Raw genomic sequence first — 9,516 nt, forward strand, 5'->3', positions numbered from 1 at the left:
TCTGTATCAACCTAGAAGGTTTGAAATGCCTGTATGTTCTTGGAGGGGATTATGACCCCTAGTAGGCCAGCTAACCCTGACCCCTCTCCTCCAGCTCCACGGCCCTCTTGTTTAAGAGGTGTGGAAGTGTGGTATTCATCTGCCCGAAAAGGGGCTTTGAAACGAGCTCCACGGGGTTGCGGAATACGTAAGCTTGCAGCGTGTCTGTCTAATATGCAAGGAACGCTTTTTCCTTTGCGTGCGTTGTAGGGTTTTTAAGTATTCTCTGACTTGGGCGTGTCTGGTTTTCTGTCTTTTATTAGAATGGAAAGCCTTCTGTACAGAAGCTGGCTAAGCTCCTTCCCACGCTCAGCGGTAACAAACCGTGTTGCCGCCGAACTCTGTAAACTGAAAGCGTTGCCGCTGAACTCTGTAAGCGGACTGTGCTGCCGCCGAACTCTGTAAGCTGAAAGTGTTGCTGCCGAACTCTGTAAGCTGAAAGTGTTGCTGCCGAACTCTGTAAGCTGAAAGTGTTGCTGCCGAACTCTGTAAGCAGACAGCGTTGCTGTTGAACTCTGTAAGCGGACTGTGTTGCCGCCGAACTCTGTAAACAGACTGTGTCGCCGCTGAACTCTGTAAACAGACTGTGTCGCCGCTGAACTCTGTAAACAGACTGTGTCGCCGCTGAACTCTGTAAACAGACTGTGTCGCCGTTGTACTCTGTAAAGTGAAAGTGTTGCCGTTGTACTCTGTAAAGTGAAAGTGTTGCCGCTGAACTCTGTAAAGTGAAAGTGTTGCCGCTGAACTCTGTAAATGGTCTGTGTTGCTGCTGAAACCTGTAAACTCATGGTGTTGCTGTTGAACCCTGTGAACTGACAGTGTTGCCGCTGAACCTTGTAAACTGACAGTGTTGGTCCTAAACCCTGTGTCCCTTAGGGACGTAATGAATTGTAGGATGGCTTGTGTGGAGGCAGGGGCGGTTCCTGCTATGGTTGACACCGTGTTGATGCTTTGAGCGTGCGAGTGAGAGCGGGCACGACTGAGACGTAGAAAATAGCTACGAAGCGAGCGGGAGTCCCGATCTGTGGTTCCACGTCTTCGCGAGGAGCGTGGCCAGAGATGGACGAAGCGAAAGTTGTCAACGGGCGTGTGGCTAGTAATTCTATGTGTAGGACCGGTCAGTAAAGAGAGACAATTTTCTTTCCCTAGAAGGATGGTGGCTCCGTCAAGCCTGGCTACTTTAGACCGGGCTCGGTGGGGCTTGGTGGTGCCAAGCTCTGCCAAGGTTGGCTCTTTGCTCAGCTTTTTTGATGTCCTTGGGTTCCCCTCCAGGTAAGTCCATGCCTCTGCTGCTCTCTGGGGTTCTTCTGTATCAACCTGGAATGTTTGAAATGCCTGCATGGTCTTGGAGGGGATTAAGACCCCTAGGAGGCCAGGTCACCCTGACCCCTCTCCTCCAACTCTCTAGCTCTCTTGTTTAACGAGGTGTAGAAGTGTGGTATTCATGTGTCTGAAAAGAGGCTTTGAAATGAGCTACACGGGGTTCTGGAATACGTAAGCTTACAGCGTGTCCGTGTCATACACAAGGAGTGCTTTTTCCTTTGCGTGTGTTGTAGGGTTATTAAATATTTACTGATTTGGGCGTGTCTGTTTTTCTTTCTTTTATTAGACTGGAAAGCCTTCCGAACAGAAGCTGTCTGAGCTCCTTCCCATGCACAGCGGTAACAAACTGTGTTGCTGCCGAACGCTGTAAACTCACTGTGGGGCTGCCAAACGCTGTAAGCTAACAAACTGTGGGGCTGCCGAACTCTGTGTCCCTTAGGGATGTAATGAATTGTAGGATGGCTTGTGTGGAGGCAGGGGAGGTTCCTCCTATGTTAGACACCCTGTTGATGTTTGAGCGTGTGGGTGAGAGCAGGCACGGCAGAGACGTAGAAAGTAGCTACGAAGCGAGCGGGAGTCCCGATCTGCGGTTCCACGTCTTTGCGAGGAGCGTGGCCAGAGACGGACGAAGCGAAAGTTGTGAATGGGTGTGTGGCTAGTAATTGTATGCGTAGGACTGGTCAGTAAAGAGAGAGCATTTTCTTTCCCTAGACAGATGTCGGCTCCGTCAAGCCCGGCTACTTTAGACTGGGCTCGGCCGGGCTCAGTTCCCCTCGGCGGCTCCGTTGAGGTCGGCTCTCTGCTCGGCTTTTTGGATGTCCTTGGGTTCCCCTCCAGGTAAGTCCAAGCCTCTTCTGCTCTCTGGGGTTCTTCTGTATCAACCTAGAAGGTTTGAAATGCCTGTATGTTCTTGGAGGGGATTATGACCCCTAGTAGGCCAGCTAACCCTGACCCCTCTCCTCCAGCTCCACGGCCCTCTTGTTTAAGAGGTGTGGAAGTGTGGTATTCATCTGCCCGAAAAGGGGCTTTGAAACGAGCTCCACGGGGTTGCGGAATACGTAAGCTTGCAGCGTGTCTGTCTAATATGCAAGGAACGCTTTTTCCTTTGCATGCGTTGTAGGGTTTTTAAGTATTCTCTGACTTGGGCGTGTCTGGTTTTCTGTCTTTTATTAGAATGGAAAGCCTTCTGTACAGAAGCTGGCTAAGCTCCTTCCCACGCTCAGCGGTAACAAACCGTGTTGCCGCCGAACTCTGTAAACTGAAAGCGTTGCCGCTGAACTCTGTAAGCGGACTGTGCTGCCGCCGAACTCTGTAAGCTGAAAGTGTTGCTGCCGAACTCTGTAAGTCTACTGTGTTGCCGCCGAACTCTGTAAACTGAAAGCGTTGCCGCCGAACTCTGTAAGTCTACTGTGTTGCCGCCGAACTCTGTAAACTGAAAGCGTTGCCGCTGAACTCTGTAAGCGGACTGTGCTTCCGCCGAACTCTGTAAGTCTACTGTGTTGCCGCTGAACTCTGTAAGCTGAAAGTGTTGCTGCCGAACTCTGTGAGCGGACAGTGTTGCTGTTGAACTCTGTAAGTGGACTGTGTGGCGGTTGAACTCTGTAAACTGACAGTGTCGCCGCTGAACTCTGTAAACTGACAGTGTCGCCGCTGAACTCTGTAAACTGACAGTGTCGCCGCTGAACTCTGTAAACAGACTGTGTTGCCGTTGTACTCTGTAAAGTGAAAGTGTTGCCGCTGAACTCTGTAAACGGTCTGTGTTGCTGCTGAAACCTGTAAACTCATGGTGTTGCTGTTGAACCCTGTGAACTGACAATGTTGCCACTGAACCTTGTAAACTGACAGTGTTGGTCCTAAAGCCTGTGTCCCTTAGGGACGTAATGAATTGTAGGAGGGCTTGTGTGGAGGCAGGGGAGGTTCCTCCTATGTTTGACACTCTGTTGATGCTTTGAGCGTGCGAGTGAGAAGGGGCACGACTGAGACGTAGAAAATAGCTGCGAAGCGAGCGGGAGTCCCGATCTGCGGTTCCACGTCTTCGCGAGGAGCGTGGCCAGAGACGGACGAAGCGAAAGGTGTCAATGGGAGCACGGCCAGTCACGGAATCTGCAGCATTAGTCGTTGTTGCACTTCATTGTGGTTTGGTGTAGGATGCGTATATGGTTTCTAGTACTAATAAACTAAGAAACAAAAGCAGGGCAAGGAAGTAGCAACATCCTTCTGAAAACAAATGAAGGAAGGTCCCCTGCCTAAGGGAAGAACATGGCATATTTCTAAACTGTGTGTTGTAGTATGTGCAATTTGTTTTTACATGCTAGAAGCCTTTGCAGGTAAGTGAGGAGAAGGACAGGGGTGCTAGCTAAAGCTTTCTAAATGCCCAGTAATAGCATTTGTGAGTATGGAGGTAGGGAGGAGAGATTATTCAGGCGGAGATTAGGGGAAGGGGCGGATGGGCAAAGGGGCGGATGGGCAACTTAGGGTCCGGGTGAGGATTGCGTTTGGGGTCGGGGTTAACGATAGTGTGGTGGTCAGGGGGTTTAGGGTTTGCGTCGTGGACAGCACCAGGGTGAGGGTGCAGGGGCCGGCAGACGTAGGGTTAGGGGGTTGGGGTTAGGGGGTTAGGGTTAGGGGTGGTGGCAAAGGGGGTGGCAAAGAGACTTCCCTTGTTTCCAGTGTGGAAAACCCCTTGTTTGTCCCCTGACCCCAGAAGCTTCTCACAGGGGCTGTGTTCCTCACTAACAGCAAGGCTGCGCTCGGCCCCTGGGGATGCTGCAACCGTAGCAGAGAAGCTGTGTTCCTGGCAGTTCTCTCTCCACCTGGATCAGGATGAAGGTGCAGGCCATTGCTCTGCAGCTAGGCACTGCTGAGAGCTGCAGCTGGTACCCAGATCAAAGACAGCTTTGTCTCTAAGGCCAGTGCTGCCGTGCCGCGGCGTGTGCCGCCCCGGGGGAGCTAATTTCTGCAGCCTAACTGCGCTGAATGCTCGAAAATTCTTAGGGGAAGAGCGGAGAGCGGAGAGCTTGACTCGAGCGTCGCTATGGATCCAGCGCCTACGCCCTAGCCCGGCTCTGCTCGCGCCAGGGGGGCAGCGTCCCGGTGGTCGCTATGGATACGGCGCCTGCGCCCTAGCCCGGCTCTGCTCGCGCCAGAGGTGCAGCGTCCCGGTCGTCGCTATGGATACGGCGCCTGCGCCGCAGCGGGTCCGGTCCCGTGCACGCGCCCTCCTCGCGGGCTGCGCCCCGCTTTTCTGGCCGGGGGGGCGGGCGCCGTGCAGAGCAGCTTTGGAGCCGGACCGGTCGCGGAGAGCCCTGATTCGGCGCATGATGCCGTTCTGTGCCCCAGGGTGCCTGTGAACCGCCGTCCTTTGGCGGGGCAAGGGGTCCTGGCGCATTCAGGGAGCTTGCAGTGCGGTTTCCGGTGTCGCTGCCGGCCCGGGACTCCCAGGTGTGTTCCTTCCGGCGTCTGAAGGTGGTCTGGGGCCATCGGCAGGGCTTTTGGGGGTGACGGAGGAGGTCTGGGGGCACCTAAAAGGGTCTGGGGATATGTAAAGTTCTGGTGGGGCCATCTGAAAGGATCAAGGGTCGTGGAGAGGCAGCTGGGCACCTCCGACGGACCCTTTGGGAGGTCTCTGCAGGCTCCCGTGGGAGCTGGGGGTGTCTCGGGGTGGGTTTGGGTTTGGGTTTGTGCTGCAAACAGCGTTGATAATGCAGGGATGTTTTAATTCCCACTGAGCGCATTGCATATTCAGCAAGGATTTTCTAATTTAGCAAGGCTATGTCACATGCTCAGCCAGAAGACTGGAGGGCAGGTTGGCCGGTGGACTACTCTCCAGGACTGGATTGACCTCACTCAGCTGATGGTGAGCAATAGCCTTAATTTCCATTCCTTATCCTCCTTAGGACTTCTGCTATTGTTATTATTGCTCTTATTATTGGTATTACTATTATTCCTACCCCTGAGTTTTCTCACTTTCCCCCTTCCAGTTGTCTTCCCCCCACATCCTGCTGTGTGATGCTTGTTTGCTAGCTGGCGAGTGCCCTCAGGGCTGTGCCGGCCACAGAGCCTGCTTGTGTCATCTGCCTTAGGCACACTCATGTGAATCCAGCATTCAGAGAGGCGCTGCCTGTTGGAAAGATAAAGGTGAGCCAATTCAGTCCTAGCAATGTGATGTCTGCAGGTAGCCAGCAGCTTGGCATGTTCTCCTGAGCTCAGAGCCAGACAGCAGGATGTCTCATCTAGGCTCAGAAACTCAGGTGCTAAGAGTGACCTGTGGTAAAAGCTGTGAACAATTGAATTGACATGTCAGTAGGGTTTGGACACAGGGTCGTGGAAGTCTCAGTGGGACAGACGCTCCAGTTTCGGAAGCCTGTATTTCATGTTGCAAGGAGGTTGTTCTACAGCTGAACACAGCTGTGTGTGTACAGCTGTGAAGTGCAAACCAAATGATTTCCCGAGCTCATCTGAATCCCAGAGCTCATGAAATTCAGGCCTGCCTTCCTGTAGTGTTGGATCTCTCAAGGGGAAAAGTGAAGAGGAGGAGAACTCTTTAGCTTTCTCTCTCTTTTCTTTCCCTCGATACACTTTGTCTTGCTTGGCTTTGAATCACAACTGTGACGTTCGGTTAGGTGGTGAATGTGTACTAGGTGGTACAACACCAAAAGAAGGAAAAAAGAACAGGAATAATTTGCGTTATAGATGACTCCAGGTAAAAGTTTTTGGTAACAGTTTTATTGGCACTAAAAGATCATAAAAAGGGAATAAAGTGCAATAAAAGGCAAGCAAAGCAGCGCGCTGGGCTTGAGAGGGGACAAAACTCCACCTCCACAGCAGCCTTACAATAGTTTTCTTCATCTTCTATAGTTACATCATCTACATAAGCAAACTTATGCTAAACAGAAGGCAGGCATGTGATAATGAGTCTTAGAGTAGGCGGTCAAATCCCTTCTCCCCACATTCGGGTGGTAAGGGTCAATGTATCCATTTTCTCACGTGCACAATTTTGCAGGCTTCTTATCTGAAGAAAACAAATTCCTAGGTCTGAATGTTTATCTTTAAGATAAGCTCTGCCTCAGCCGTGATGTGTCCAACTAACCAGACAGTATCCTTGCAAGTCTGCAAGATATGTTTCTTTCCCTTTGCTCTCAAAACAGGCCTCACAAGATCCTGACCCTTAATCCCAGGGCACTCTAAGTCTTATAATTTTAAACATAGATCACCAGTATATTCATCACAATTTGTCATAAAAACCCCACAATTCCAGTAGGATTTCAAGTTCCTGCTTGATAATATAAAGTAGTCTGTGCTTTGTTGGTTGTTTTAGTTTCCTTGCTGTGCTGCAAAGATTTTGATAGGAATTTCTAGGTATTAACTACAGCCAGGGCAATCCTTCAAGTGCCCTAGGAATGCAGTGAAAACCTTTTGAGAATTGTTCCTGCTCTGTTACTCCTCAAGCTATGAGCAGACACACAGACAGTTGTTAACAGACTTTCTTTGATCATTCCAGGTCTGGTGTGCTGGGACTGGCAGGATTTTCCTGAGCTGTCCACGTACGGTTTCTGTTGACACTCTTCAGCTCGTACATCCGGTTTGCTGACAGAGGGTGTGGGGTTTGTGGGGCCCGGCAGCGAGAGTTTTCCAAAGAGGAGCTCTTAAGGGCAGCTCCAAGGTTAGGTTTGGATTCTCCTGGAGTCGCACACAGAACGAGTCTCACGATTCCAGTGGTCTAATTTTATAGCTGCATTTTCTTCTCTCTGCCTAGGTGAGAGAATGACCTCACTAAAGAAGAGAGATAGCCTGAGCTCTACAGGAACCTTGAACCCAAGCAGCCAGTGCCTTCTGTGAGTACAAGCTGTTCTTGTTCAACGTGGAACTAGTTGAGAGCTGAAGCCAGACCACACCTTAATTCCCGCAGCTTCCTCTTCTGCAGATTAAACAGTCCCAGTTCCTTCAGCCACTCCTCATAAGACTTGTTATCCAGACCCTTCACCAGCTTTGTGGCCCTTCTCTGGGGACACTCTCTCACCTCTGTGTGCTGGGGAACACCACTTCTGCCGGGCCAGCCACCAGCTGGGTTTAACTCTGTTCCCCACCGCTCTTGGGGCCCAGCCATCCATCCTGTTCTGCTGTCCAGCAGTCCCTTTGAAAAAAAATCCATCTGAAAAAAGAAGTAGCAGAGAAGGAAAGTTGAAGCTGCAAAGATTGCAGTCCCCTCAGTTGTTGAGGATTGTTTTGAGCAAGAGGGGCCTTGGGTCCCAGGAACGCCTGTGCAATTCAGGCCTTGAAGAATTCTCTGTGATAATATAGTGGCGGAGTAAGAGATGTGAGAAAGTGCTGATTGCTTGGTATGCTGAAGTCCAGCTGCCTCTGAGATGGGAGGCAAGCAAGATAAGGAGGAGGCGAGATCTGGGGAAGAGAGCAATTAGACCTGATAGAAGAATTCCACCGAGTTGTGAAAACAATGATGTAACCTTTTAGAGAGCAACCAATAGTATGTTGCCAAGTGGGCATAATTATAGCAGACTGTATATAAGATGTGTCTGATGCTCAATAAAGTTGGATTCCGCTGATCAAATTGGTCGAATAAGCGGCCCCTTCTTGCGGCACTCAGTTCTTGTGGTACTCTCTGTGAGATCCTAAGCCACCTGAACTGAGCCGGTCAGGCAGCCAAGCTAGTGCAGCAGTGTCTTCTGGAGAGTTGATAGGAGCCAGTTCTGTGGGGTTTGTTGAAGTGAGTGGCCAGTCGTTCTACATGAACAGTTGTCTTAGTGCTAGCAAGTAGGAGGCTCTGAAGTGTGGTACTTTGAGAGCTCCATTCATACTTGCCCTTCAGGAGGAGCCAGCTCTTTCATTGAAGCCAGTGCTTTCACGCCAAAAGAAGGGAACTCTTCTTAGTCCACAGAGCACATGGGCAGGGGAAAATGTCTGTAGCTGGTGAGATGGCCTGTGCTACAGTCCATCTTCTTCATCTCCTCCTTACTCCTTCAAGTCTCATTCCCCATTTTCTTTTCAGAGAAACTTGCTAGGGAAAGCGTTAAAGTCCTGCCTTACAGCGACCAGCAGGAAATCTTTTCCACCCCATGATGGGATTGGGATGAAGGTCCCCTGGTCACAGAGGGACATTAGGTTAGTGATGCAACACCTGCTTTTCACACATCTTTTCTGTTAGGCACGAGCACCTGAATGTCCTCTGCGGTCCGTGCGGTGGCCTTCAAGGTGATCTACTCTTATACCCTTCTGTGGCACTCGGGTCAGAAGAGCAGGCTGGCTGTTGCCAAGAGCCTCCTGTCCCCGAGACTGCTTTTTGCTGTCTGAGCAGGTGACTCCATCTATCGGGGAAATGGCATTTCTCCCCATTCTGGTGTCACTGGTGGCTGTTGAGGATTAGATCAAAGGCCCGAGCCTTTAGGGCAGGACTGGTGGCAAATGTTGGACAGTGGCTAGGTGCTCATCTGCCAGAGCTCTCTGCCCTGGGATGGATCCCATCTGGTGCCATAGACTTCTGAGGGTCCCAGTGGTATCTCAGTCCCTCCCAGTTCTTTCCCAGTCCTTCTCAGTCACCCCTAGTCCTTCCAATTTCCATCCCAGTTCCTCCCGTTTCCTTCCCATTCCCTCCCATTCCCTTTGGAATTCCTCACAGTCCCTCCCGGTCCTTCCCAATCTCCTTCCAGTCCCTTCCAAGTCTCTCCCAGTCCCTTCTCAGTCCTGTCCCCATCCCCATTCCCATTCCTCCCAATCCTCTCCCAGTCTCCTCCCAGTCCCATCCCCGTCACTCCCAGTCCCCTCCCAGTCTCTCCTAGTCCTTTCCCAGTTCCTCTCAATCCCTCCCAGTCTCCTTCTCATCTTGCAGCGTGGCAGATTTCCCGGAGTGGGAAAGCAGAGCCGCGCTCCCTTTGGTCGGTACAGTTTAGGTGGGAAGTGCTTCCACTGGCTCCATTGGTCCAGATCGCCCCAGTTTGGGCTCTGTTTACTTTGGGGCCATTTGGGCCCATTTAGGATCCTCTTTGGGACTTTTTCCCCAGTTGTTCCCAGTCCCTTCCAGTTCCCTCGGAGCTCTCTCACAGTTCTCCCCAGTGCCTCCCACTTGAGCCTCCACTACCTCTTAGTCTCTACCAGTTTCCTCCTAGTTTTCTTTCAGTCTCTGACAGTTTCCTCCTCCTT

The 9,516-nt window shown here is 51.3% G+C and overlaps 1 long non-coding RNA gene across 1 annotated transcript; it reads left to right on the forward strand.

Moving 5' to 3' along the window:
• Positions 1 to 5,065: 5,065 nt before the first annotated feature.
• LOC137459711 (uncharacterized) lies at positions 5,066 to 8,088 on the forward strand. Its single transcript, XR_010992462.1, has 4 exons — positions 5,066 to 5,218; positions 5,343 to 5,499; positions 6,863 to 7,024; positions 7,118 to 8,088. It is a non-coding gene; the product is annotated as an uncharacterized lncRNA (long non-coding RNA).
• The last annotated feature ends 1,428 nt before the right edge of the window (positions 8,089 to 9,516 follow it).

Source organism: Melanerpes formicivorus, unplaced genomic scaffold (assembly GCF_026170545.1).
Source record: "Melanerpes formicivorus ecotype bairdi unplaced genomic scaffold, bMelFor1.0.p_v2 SCAF_400, whole genome shotgun sequence".
In the NCBI taxonomy this organism is placed as follows: Eukaryota; Metazoa; Chordata; class Aves; order Piciformes; family Picidae; genus Melanerpes; species Melanerpes formicivorus.